We start from the raw sequence: 10,127 nt of genomic DNA, 5'->3' as shown, positions 1-10,127 counted from the left end.
ACAAACAATGCAAACATTTTACTAATGTTTGGATTGTAATGTTACACACAGATTCCTAAGTGGGTGTCTCCGTTAGAGGCAGTGACCCTTCCGACTGTGCACAATATAAAGAGGAACTGGACTTATGGTGACTTGTTGGATGAAGTCGGGAGACTTAGACCTAGAGCCGATCTCCAAACTAGAGGATTAGACATAGACTGGTGGTCCTATGTGAAAATTCAAGCTAGATTCGCTAGGGATAAATAGGAACATGGTATTTCCCTTCATTTACAAATTTTTGACAAGCTTCTCCTAGGTGGCCGAAGGAAATTTATTTCCAATGTTTACAATTTTCTTCTGTCCAATTTTATGGTGGATGATATTTTAAAGGACACGATGATTGCCTGGGGGAGAAATATTGGAACAACAATTCAGTTTGATGCATGGCAAAATGTATGGAACAAAACTATGAAATTGACCCTTTCTTCCCCATTCAAAGAAAACTTTTATAAAATGATTTATTGTTGGTACCTCCCCCCCCGCCAGAATCGCTAAGATGTCCCCAGGATCCTCTGATAGATGTTGGAAATGTGGGTTGGCCAAGGGTACTTTCTTCCATCAGTGGTGGATCTGTCCATCAACTAGATACTATTGGGGAAAAAGTGGCGTTGATCCTACCTGACACGCTCCTTCTCGTTGGGTGGAGACAGCAGCCATGCTTGGGAGATGACTCCTTCGATCAGATTGGTGGACTGAGCCTGTAAAATTTGACAAGTCCCGCCTTTGTTGCTAGGGATCCCAGCTTTTGGCGAAGACAGGAAGAAAACAAACTCATCGTGTGGTATAAAAGTTCCTGAGGAAAAACAGAAAAAGACCCCGAAAGACACAGACTGAAATGGGTGGGGATGGCTGCTGTCTCCACCCAACGAGAAGGAGTGTGTAAGGTAGGACTAACGCCCCTTCTCCATTGAGGATGGAGACAGCAGCCATGCTTGGGACATACCCAAGTTCACAGTGCTAGGCAAGGGGGGGCTCAGTCTGGGTCAACAACTCTCCCCCTGCCAGAACCCCTTGTAACACACTATGACCAAAGGTTGCCTCCTGCGAGGCAAACCTGTCCAATTTATAATGCTTAATGAAAGGGCAAGGGGAAGTCCAGGTTGCAGCCCTGCAAATGTCCAGCAATGAAGCTTGCGTAGCCCAGGCTGCAGATGTTGCCACGCTGCGAGTCGAATGTGCCATCAACCTTGGCGGAACAGGAGAAGAGCGAAGCTCGTAGGCAGTTGCTATCGTCTAATGAAGCCATCGACCGATGGTGGACGTGGATACCTTAGAACCTAAGGAGACAGGAAGGAAGGAGACAAGCAGGGACTCTGAATGACGTATCGCAGCCGTTCTGTTGAGGTATATCCGGAGGACCCTCCGGACATCTAATTTGTGCCATTGCCTGCCCAAAGCAGTAGCTGGGTGAGGGTAAAAGTCCGGGAGAATAAGTTCCTGTGAACGGTGAAACACAGAGTTAATTTTAGGGACAAAGGTAGGGTCCAGTCGTAGAACCACATGATCCGCATGGAAGACACATAAGTCACTTCTCATTGATAAGGCCGCGATTTCCGAAATCCTCCTCGCTGACGTTATCGCGACCAGGAAGGCTACTTTGCAAGACAGAAGCCTTAGGCTGCTAGATTTCAACGGTTCATACGGTGTACCTATCAGAGAGTTCAACACAATAGCAAGGTCCCAATTCGGATACCTATGTAACACCGGGGGGCATAAGTTAGAGGCTCCCCTGAGGAAATGGCGAATCAGAGGATCCTGCGACAATGAAGGGAGGGAACCGTAGGTCAAGACCGAAGCGAGGGCCATCACCTGACGTCAAAGAGTATTGGGAGAGAGACCCTTGTCTAGACCATCCTGCAAAAACCGGAGGACATGAACAACTGAGGCCCGAATGGAAGAGGCCCCTTGTAAATCACACCAAGCAGAAAAGGCCCGCCAAGTGGTAGAGTAAATGCGGTCTGTGGACAGACGCCTAGAAGCCGGGATAGTCTTTATGACTGTGGCAGGGAGATTGTCCTGCAACAGAGCATCCCACTCAATCGCCAAACGGTTAGTTGCAACCACTGCGGGTCCGGGTGCCTTATCACCCTTTGACTGAGACAGTCCTTGGGGCAGGGGAGTCTCCAGGGGGGAGACACAGACAACTGCATTAGGTCGGCAAACCATGACCTCTGCGGCCAGTGTGGCGCTATGAGGAGCAACTCTGCTTGCTCCAGCAGGAGTTTCCGCAGAACTCTTGGAATGAGCGGAATCGGGGGGAACGTGTAAAGCAGTCCCTGAGGCCAACGGGAGCGCAGAGCATCCACAGCATCCGCCTGCCGAGCTGGAAACCTCGTGAAAAATTGCGGAAGTTGGGCATTCTACCACTGGAGTTCCGAAGCGGGATGACAGTAACTGGAACAAACGAGGGTTGAGATGCCATTCGGCATGGTCAATCAGTTGTCGGCTCAGCCAGTCTGTGCGCACATTTGATTCCCCTGATATGTGCTCCACCCTCAAAGAAGCAAGCCGACGTTCCACCCATAGTCCCGCATAAGGGTCCTAGACCTGGTACTCTCTTGGCGATTAATGTGCGCCTTGGCGGCAACATTATCTGTGAGCAGCAAGACATGGGAGCCGGATAGCAGATGATGAAAAGCCCAGAGGGCCAAAAATATCGCATGTCGCTCCAGCCAGTTGATGCTCAGTGATGCCTCGACTGCCGACCACCTGCCCTGGGCTACCTGATCTAGACAATGGGCTCCCCAGCCGAATGTGCTGGCATCAGTAGTGACCACCAGCCACTGGGGTTCAAAGAAGAGGCAGCCCTTAGAAACAGCTGTGGACTACCACCATCTAAGGGACGATATTACTTCCCTGGGGATAGGAACCACCGTAGGTGAAGTGCCCCTGCCTGACCATTGGAATGGCAACAAAAACCATTGGAGGTCTCTGAGATGTAAACGCGCCCAGGGGACAATTGAAATGGCCGAAACCATTTTACCCAACAACTGGGAAAGGAGCAAGGGAGATGCCCTTCTGGTCTCACCACCCGAGCCACAAGGCCCTGTAAGCTGGCTTTCTGTTCGCTAGATAAATATACTCTACCCTCCACCGAATCAATAATTGCCCCCAAATGTAAGATACGGGTAGACGGGTTCAGGTGACTCTTCTCCATATTGATGGAGAAGCCATGGGATGCTAGGGTTTGGATTGTAAATTGCAGATCCAAAAGGGCTTGTTGAGAACGGGCAAACAACAATATGTCATCTAAGTAACATTGCAGACAGACAGAACAAAACCGAACAACCGCTGTCAAAGCGGCAAGGACTTTGGTGAAACTACGGGGGGCCGAGGAAAGACCAAATGGTAAGGCCCTATACTGAAAATGAGCTCCTGCGTAGCAGAAGCGTAAAAACTGTCTGTGGGAGGGGAGGATAGGGATATGTAGATAAGCCTCAGTGAGGTCAATCGAGCAGAGAAGATCGCCCCTCTGGACGCTGTCTAAAATTGAGAGCAAAGATTGCATTTTAAATTTGCAATAAACCACGTAATGGTTTACCGCTTAAGGTCCAGAATAGGTCTCCACCCACCCGAAGATTTAGGGACTAAAGACACCCGAGAATAAAAGCCTTGTCCAACTTGGTCACGCGGCACCGGTTGAATGGCTTTAATGGAAAGGAGGTGCGTGATAACTGAGTTCATGAGGTCCTGACATTTGGGATCATGCGAGAGAGGACAGGTGAGAAAAGACAACGGGGGTGGGGGGATGGGAGGTGGAAATAAATTCTATAGCCAGACCAGATCTAATGGTGGCTTGGACCCAGCGATCTGAAGTAGAGTGCTCCCAAACACTGGCGAAGATGGCTAATCTGCCGCCAATGGGAGGGATTAAATTACTATTAACAATGGCGGTGGATTGGACGACCTCCTCCCTGTCAAAAGGGCCATCTAATCATGGAGGGCCTTCCCCGGAAAAACCTGTCCTGGGGACCCCGTTGTCTTGGGGCAAAATTACCAGAAGAACGAGAAGACCCCGCTCTGCCATCCATTCCCCGAAGCTGAGGGCGCTGACCATAAGGAGTGACCCAGGGTTCCCCTCTACGGAACATCGCAGTTAAGACCTTCCTTTTATCTTTCGTCTCCAGGAGAAAGAGCTCTAAGGAAGGGCCGAACAACTTTCCCCCTGAGTAGGGTACAGAGGCCAAATGCCATTTGTGTCTGGCATCAGCCTGCCAATGACGCAGCCAAATCAAACATTTTTGCTGCAATAGAAGATGCCAGGGACTTGGCATCTGCGGAGAACTGCAACCCCGCAATGATTTTATTCAGGTCTTGCTTTACCTTGGTATCATCCGGGGAAAGAGTATTTTGGAGGTTGCAAAGCCACAACAGTGTAGAACGATTAAAAAAGGAGGCAGTGGTAGCCGGTTTAATAGCCCACGCAGCTGCCAGGTATGCTCTCTGAAGTATTTGATCTGACCTGCACTCGTCAGGGTGGAGACCCTCATCTGGATCACCGGGAACAGAGATATTAGACAGTAATGCCGCTACAGGCGCATCAACAGATGGTATTTGAAGAAGGTCAGCTAAGTCAGAAGCCACCTGAAAATTCCTTCGATCTGACAAAGTAAATAAGCACAGGGGACAAACGGGAGCGCTAAAGACTCCACTTAGACAAAAAAATTGTAAAAGAGCTGAGAAAGAGAATTTCGGCACGAAAGGGGTAAGGAAAGGGTGGGGGGGGCGTGAAGCTCTACACAGGCACACAAACCCTCACAGGCAATTAAGCCTGCCTAAGCAGGGAACGCAAGTCTCCACAAACTCCACAAAGCTTGATTAGAGAGAGGCAATTAAGTATAAGGAAAGTGCAAAGGAAATTATTCTGTGCCCTCAGCCAACTGGCCAAGCCAGGTACTGAGGAAATCTTATTACCAAAATTGCTAACACACTCACAAGTAGAATAGTCAGAGAAGTCCAAGGTCAAATCCAAGAAATCAAACGTTGAAATATAATCAGGAAAAATGGATTGCCAGAGACACAGAACCACACGACTGTCCAGTCTGATGGACTGAGTCAAAAGCTGGGATCCCTAGCAACAAAGGCAGCACTTGTCAAATTTTACAGGCTCAGTCCACCAATCTGATCAAAGGAGTCATCTCCCAAGCATGGCTGCTGTCTCCACCCTCAATGGAGAATACAGCAGTGGCTGTTGGAAATAACAGGTGTGAGCTTCCCTCTTCACCCAGACCTCTACTTACTCGGAATAAGTCCGGACTACATCAATAAGAAGGATTGGTATATATTTGTCCATGACTCAACAGCGGCGAGATGGCATTTGCTCAACTGTGGAAAGATGCAGACACGCCCCCTGACCATCTGATAATAAACAAGATTCTTCGATGTGCTGAGATGGACAGGCTAACATATATCTTAAAAGACAAGAAAGATTCAATATATAATAGAAGTTGGGACAGATGTTTTGTTTGGCTCAAAAGAAGGTTAAACCTAGGAGAAGGGTCATAAGATTGTCTAATTAGATTAATAGATATTTACTAGGCTTTATAACTCTCTATCATTTTGATAAAAATAGACCAATTGTTTTGTACTTAGTAAAAAGAACTTGATTGCATTGAAATGTTTGGCCAGGATGATATTAGTTAATATTAATTGGAGAGTGAGCTTAACTCTCGGTTAGTCTTGTTTGTTGTTTGGTTTTCGTCCTGTGTTTAGGTGTTTCTATGTTTTGTTTCCTATATTGCTTTTCAACCATTATTGTGTGTTAATTTTATTGTAAATATTTAATAAAGATTTTTTTTTAAAAAAAGAAATCCATGCAGAGTCTCATCAAGCCATCTTTTTTTTCCTTAAATAGCACTGTGTCAAGTTTATGGTACTTCCTTCCTCTTCTTTCTCTCTCTCTCTCCCTCCCTCCTTTTTTTCTCTCTCCCTCCTTCCTTCCTTCCTTCCTTCCTTCCTTCCTTCCTTCCTTCCTTTCTTCCTTCCTTTCTTCCTTCCTTCCTTTTTCCTTCCTTTCCCTTCTTCCTTTGTCTTTTTCTCTTCCTTCTTTCCTTCTTTCCTCCCTCCCTCCCTCTCTTTTTTCTTTTTTTCTTTCTTTCTTTCTTTCTTTCTTTCTTTCATTCATTCTTCTCTCTCTCTCTCTCTCTCTCTGTCTCTCTCTCTCTCTCTCTCTCTCTCTCACACACACACACACACACACACACACACACACACACACGGTCTGAGAATGGTGGCAGCAAGAGAAGGAAGTAAGCGAGTGGCAGTGGTGCCCCGGGAGGGTGGGTGGCCCAGCCTGGAAGTGGCGCATCCCCCTTGGAGGCTGGATGTGGGCAGAGGGCCCCAAGGCAGAGGGGAAGGCAAGCGGGTAGCAGTTGCCCAAAAGCCCTGGGGAAGCCAAATGCACCAGGCCCAAAAGGCGAGCGAGCCTTGCCATATCCCCTTGAGGTGGCTCTTTGGCCAAGCGTAGCAGGTCTCCCATCCCTACTGCCAGTGTCAGCCTTACATTGTAGATCTTTCATGCGCCTCTGCCAGCATATTCAGTGTGCCGGGGTGGGTTCTACTTACCTTTACTACCGGTTCACAGCAGATTTGTTTGGCTGGGTTTTTGTGAAGCTCATTGGAGCTTTGCTATTTTCTAGCCAGTATCGTCACAATGCTTCTGGTTCCTCAAAGGGTTGGAGGCAGTTCTTTGATCTGGCGGTGGCAGCGGCCATTGAAATGACCGCTACAAGCTGGGAGAACCAGACTACGATTTGTGCAGGAGCGGTGATTGAATAGAGTATAGTTACCAGGTGAGTGATTGGCCAACTCACAGGTAAGAACAAAAACTCTCTAAAGCTTAAAAGGAATCCCTGAAATAAGTGGCTAATTGGCACTTGGAAATTCAAAGTGAAGAAAAAAACAAAAAAGAAAGTGGAATTTTAAAACCAAACCCTAAAAGGAAAACTTTCTATCTGGACTTAAAATTGGATTTGGAGGGAATTGAAAACAATATAAGAAAAAGAAAACTGAGGGAAAGCATTCTTTAACAAAAAAAGGAATTAAAAAAAAAGAGAAAGTATTGTCTTTGTGGATTTACAATTGATATTTTGTTGCCTGGGGATTTGTGGATTGGAGACAGACATCTGCTGGTAGAAAAGAAATACTGCAATAAATGTTTTAAAGATTGAAAGAACAAAGGAAATTTTCATGAGAAGTTTTTAAAGGAGTATTTGTTTAAACAGCTGGAGCAAGACTTCAAAAAGAACTGGAAAGAATAAAGTTTTGAACTGGAATGGTCTAAATGAATATCTGAATTGGACACTACTTGGAAATAAAAGATAAAAGAGAGACATTATATGGACTTGAATTTGAACTCATTCATAAGTTAAAATAACAATAAACTAAAAAAAATCTTTTCTCCTTGAAGTGACAACATGGAAAATTGGGAATTTGAGTATGAGGAACTAAGGGAAATGTTTCAAAAGGCGTGAGAAGCGTTTAAGGGAAAAAAAGAAGCGGAGGACTGGTTAGAATATAGGAAAAAGGAAAAAGAAAATGCAAGTGCGAAGCAAGAACACAATGTTGGAAAGAAAATAATTGAAGATCAAAAAATAGATGATTACACTGGGATTGAGAGTGACAAAATAAAAATGGAGAGGGGGAAATATTTCTCAAAAAAGAAGAGAAAAGAATGAAATGGGAAAAGATTGAGTGGGAGAATTAAGAGGGTAACAATCTTAAAAACTAGAGAAAGTATGCAGGAGAGAAGATACAATAAATAGAAAAAGAAAAAGAAGGAAATAAGAGAAGGGGAGAAAGGGAGGAAAATATTAAGAAATGGAATTCTGGAGAGACCAAAACAAAATGGGTAAAAGGGGAAGAATAATGGATAGGAGAAAGGGACTTAAAACATTAATTGATTTAAGGGAATAGTGTGAATAGTAGAAATTGTATGTAAGAAGTAAAATAGAAGAAATATACTGATTATTGTAAAATGGAATAATGAATTGAAATTAAGATACAAAATTGAAATGTCAGTAAATGATGTAAGTAAGGATGAAATGAAATGTATGTAAGAAGCAAAAAGAAGTATATTGTTTAATGTAAAATAGATCAGCAGATGCAATATGAAAGATAGAATGGTTTATATGTGAATATAATTGAAATTGAGATATAAAATTGAAATGCAAGTTAAAGAGAAAAAGAAAATTCATTGATGTGGGAATAAGAAATTAAGAACTAAAGAAAATAAGAGGTGGAAGGTTATTTAAATTAAAAGATTTTAAGGTAAAAATGGAACAAATTGAAATATATTGTTAATAATTAAAAATGTGATGGGAATTCTGAGAAATATATTCAATAAAGGGAGGAAAAATTAGGGTTGTCTGGACACCATAGAGGAAAATACTGAATTGAAAATGAATACAGCAATAGAGAGTGAAGAAGGAGTAGGGAGATGGAAGGAAGGGAGAAGAGAAGAAAGAGAGAGGGGAATAAAAGAAAGGGGAGGGGGAGAAAGGAAGGGGAAGTAGAGGTGGAGTAGGAGAGGAGGAAAGAAGAAAGTAGGAAGGATAAAAGAAGGGAGGGAGAAGAAAGAGAGGAGAGAGAGAAGAAAGATTGGTGTAAAACAAAAAGATGAAATGGAAGAAAGGCAACCCTGAATACATTTAAATTTATCAGGATAAAGAATGAATTACTATGAAAGTTAGAAGAGAATATATATATGATTTAAAAAGGAGAAATTAGAATTGGAGGGCAGAAGAAGATGTTGTTTATATAATCAGTGTAGAAATATCAAGATATGATTGAAATTATGGAAAAAGAATATTTTGGTGGAATTTGTAACTATATAAAATGTATTTGGATATGATAAGTTGTATAGATATGATAGGGTCAATATTCTGTTCACAAAATATGTGGGTGTGTGTCAGGGGTGAAATCTAAAAATATTTGTTACCGGTTCTGTGGGCATGGCTTAATTAGTGGGCGTGGCTTGGTGGAAAGGTGACTGGGTCTTGTTGGTCAGGTGGGCATGGCCAAGTCAATGTCATTTCTTTGCCCTTTTTAAACCTACAAAACACAACACAACACAACACAACTGGCTCACCCACAATATAAAAGGATCTGTGTTAGACCCAAAATGGCCCCTGCAACAAACAGGAACCTCACAAAGCCACAAAAAGCCCCCTCACCCCCCCAAAAAAAACCAACTTTCACACTTTACACACACAACACAACACAACACAACTGACTCACCCACAATGTAAAAGCAGCTGTGCTAGACCCAAAATGGCCCCTGCAACAAGCAGGAACCTCATATAGCCACAAAAAGCCCAAAAAAACCAACTTTCACACTTTACACACACAAAATTCCACATACAGCTTTGTGAGATTTTGTGTGTTTGTGTAGTTAGAGTGAAACACTACAGAAACACACTAAATCTCAGAAAGCTGCACAAATATTATTTTATTTTTATTTATTTTTATTTTTATATAAAAGCAGCTAAATTTAAAACTTCCTAAACTTTAAATGGCTAGGTCTAAAAAAAGAACAACTAAAAAAAAAACCCCAATTAGCTATTTTTTTAAAGCTCCCAAAGGGGAAAAAAACTTACCCAATAGAACAGGGGTGTCCAACCTTGGCATCTTTAAGAGTTGTAGACTTCAACTCCCAGAATTCCTCAGCCAGCTTTGCTTTGCTGGCTGAGGAATTCTGGGAGTTGAAGTCCACAACTCCCTGCCTGCTTGATTGCAGGCAGGGAGATTCAGTTGCTTGCTGATGCAATCAATTGCAGGGATTATAGCAAGGCGTTGCGACCAGCAGCTAAGGTAAGCAAGCTGAGGGGGGAAGGGGGAGGGATCGTCAGAGCCATTTAAAAGGAAAAAGTTTTTTTTCTTTTACATTGCTCTGGTGATCCAAGCTGATTAGCAGGCAACTCAACTGGGATCGTCAGAGCTTGGCTGGCCAGAGCCATTTAAAAGGAAAAAAAAGGCTCTGATGATTACGCGGCTCAGCTGGGCATGGGGGGCGTGGGGGCAGGGATTTTTGCTACCAGTTCTCCGAACTGCCGCCGCCATCGCTACCTACTCGCCCAAGCTGGTCCGAA

At 43.9% G+C, this 10,127-nt stretch overlaps 1 long non-coding RNA gene across 2 annotated transcripts in view; it reads right to left on the bottom strand.

Annotated features, from left to right (window-relative positions):
* Positions 1–294: 294 nt before the first annotated feature.
* Positions 295–10,127, bottom strand: part of LOC148114043 (uncharacterized) — an 82,944-nt gene continuing 73,111 nt past the window's right edge. For both annotated transcript variants that reach the window (XR_015733733.1, XR_015733732.1), the window contains 2 exons: positions 5,280–5,450; positions 295–383 (listed from right to left, as the gene is read on the bottom strand). This is a non-coding gene — a long non-coding RNA (uncharacterized LOC148114043). The remainder of the gene's footprint in view (positions 384–5,279; positions 5,451–10,127) is intronic.

Source organism: Pantherophis guttatus, chromosome 4 (genome assembly GCF_059756535.1).
Source record: "Pantherophis guttatus breed Tessera chromosome 4, ASM5975653v1, whole genome shotgun sequence".
NCBI lineage: Eukaryota > Metazoa > Chordata > Lepidosauria > Squamata > Colubridae > Pantherophis > Pantherophis guttatus.
Note: the sequence above shows the minus strand (reverse complement) of the source record. Positions and strands in the feature narration are given on the sequence as shown.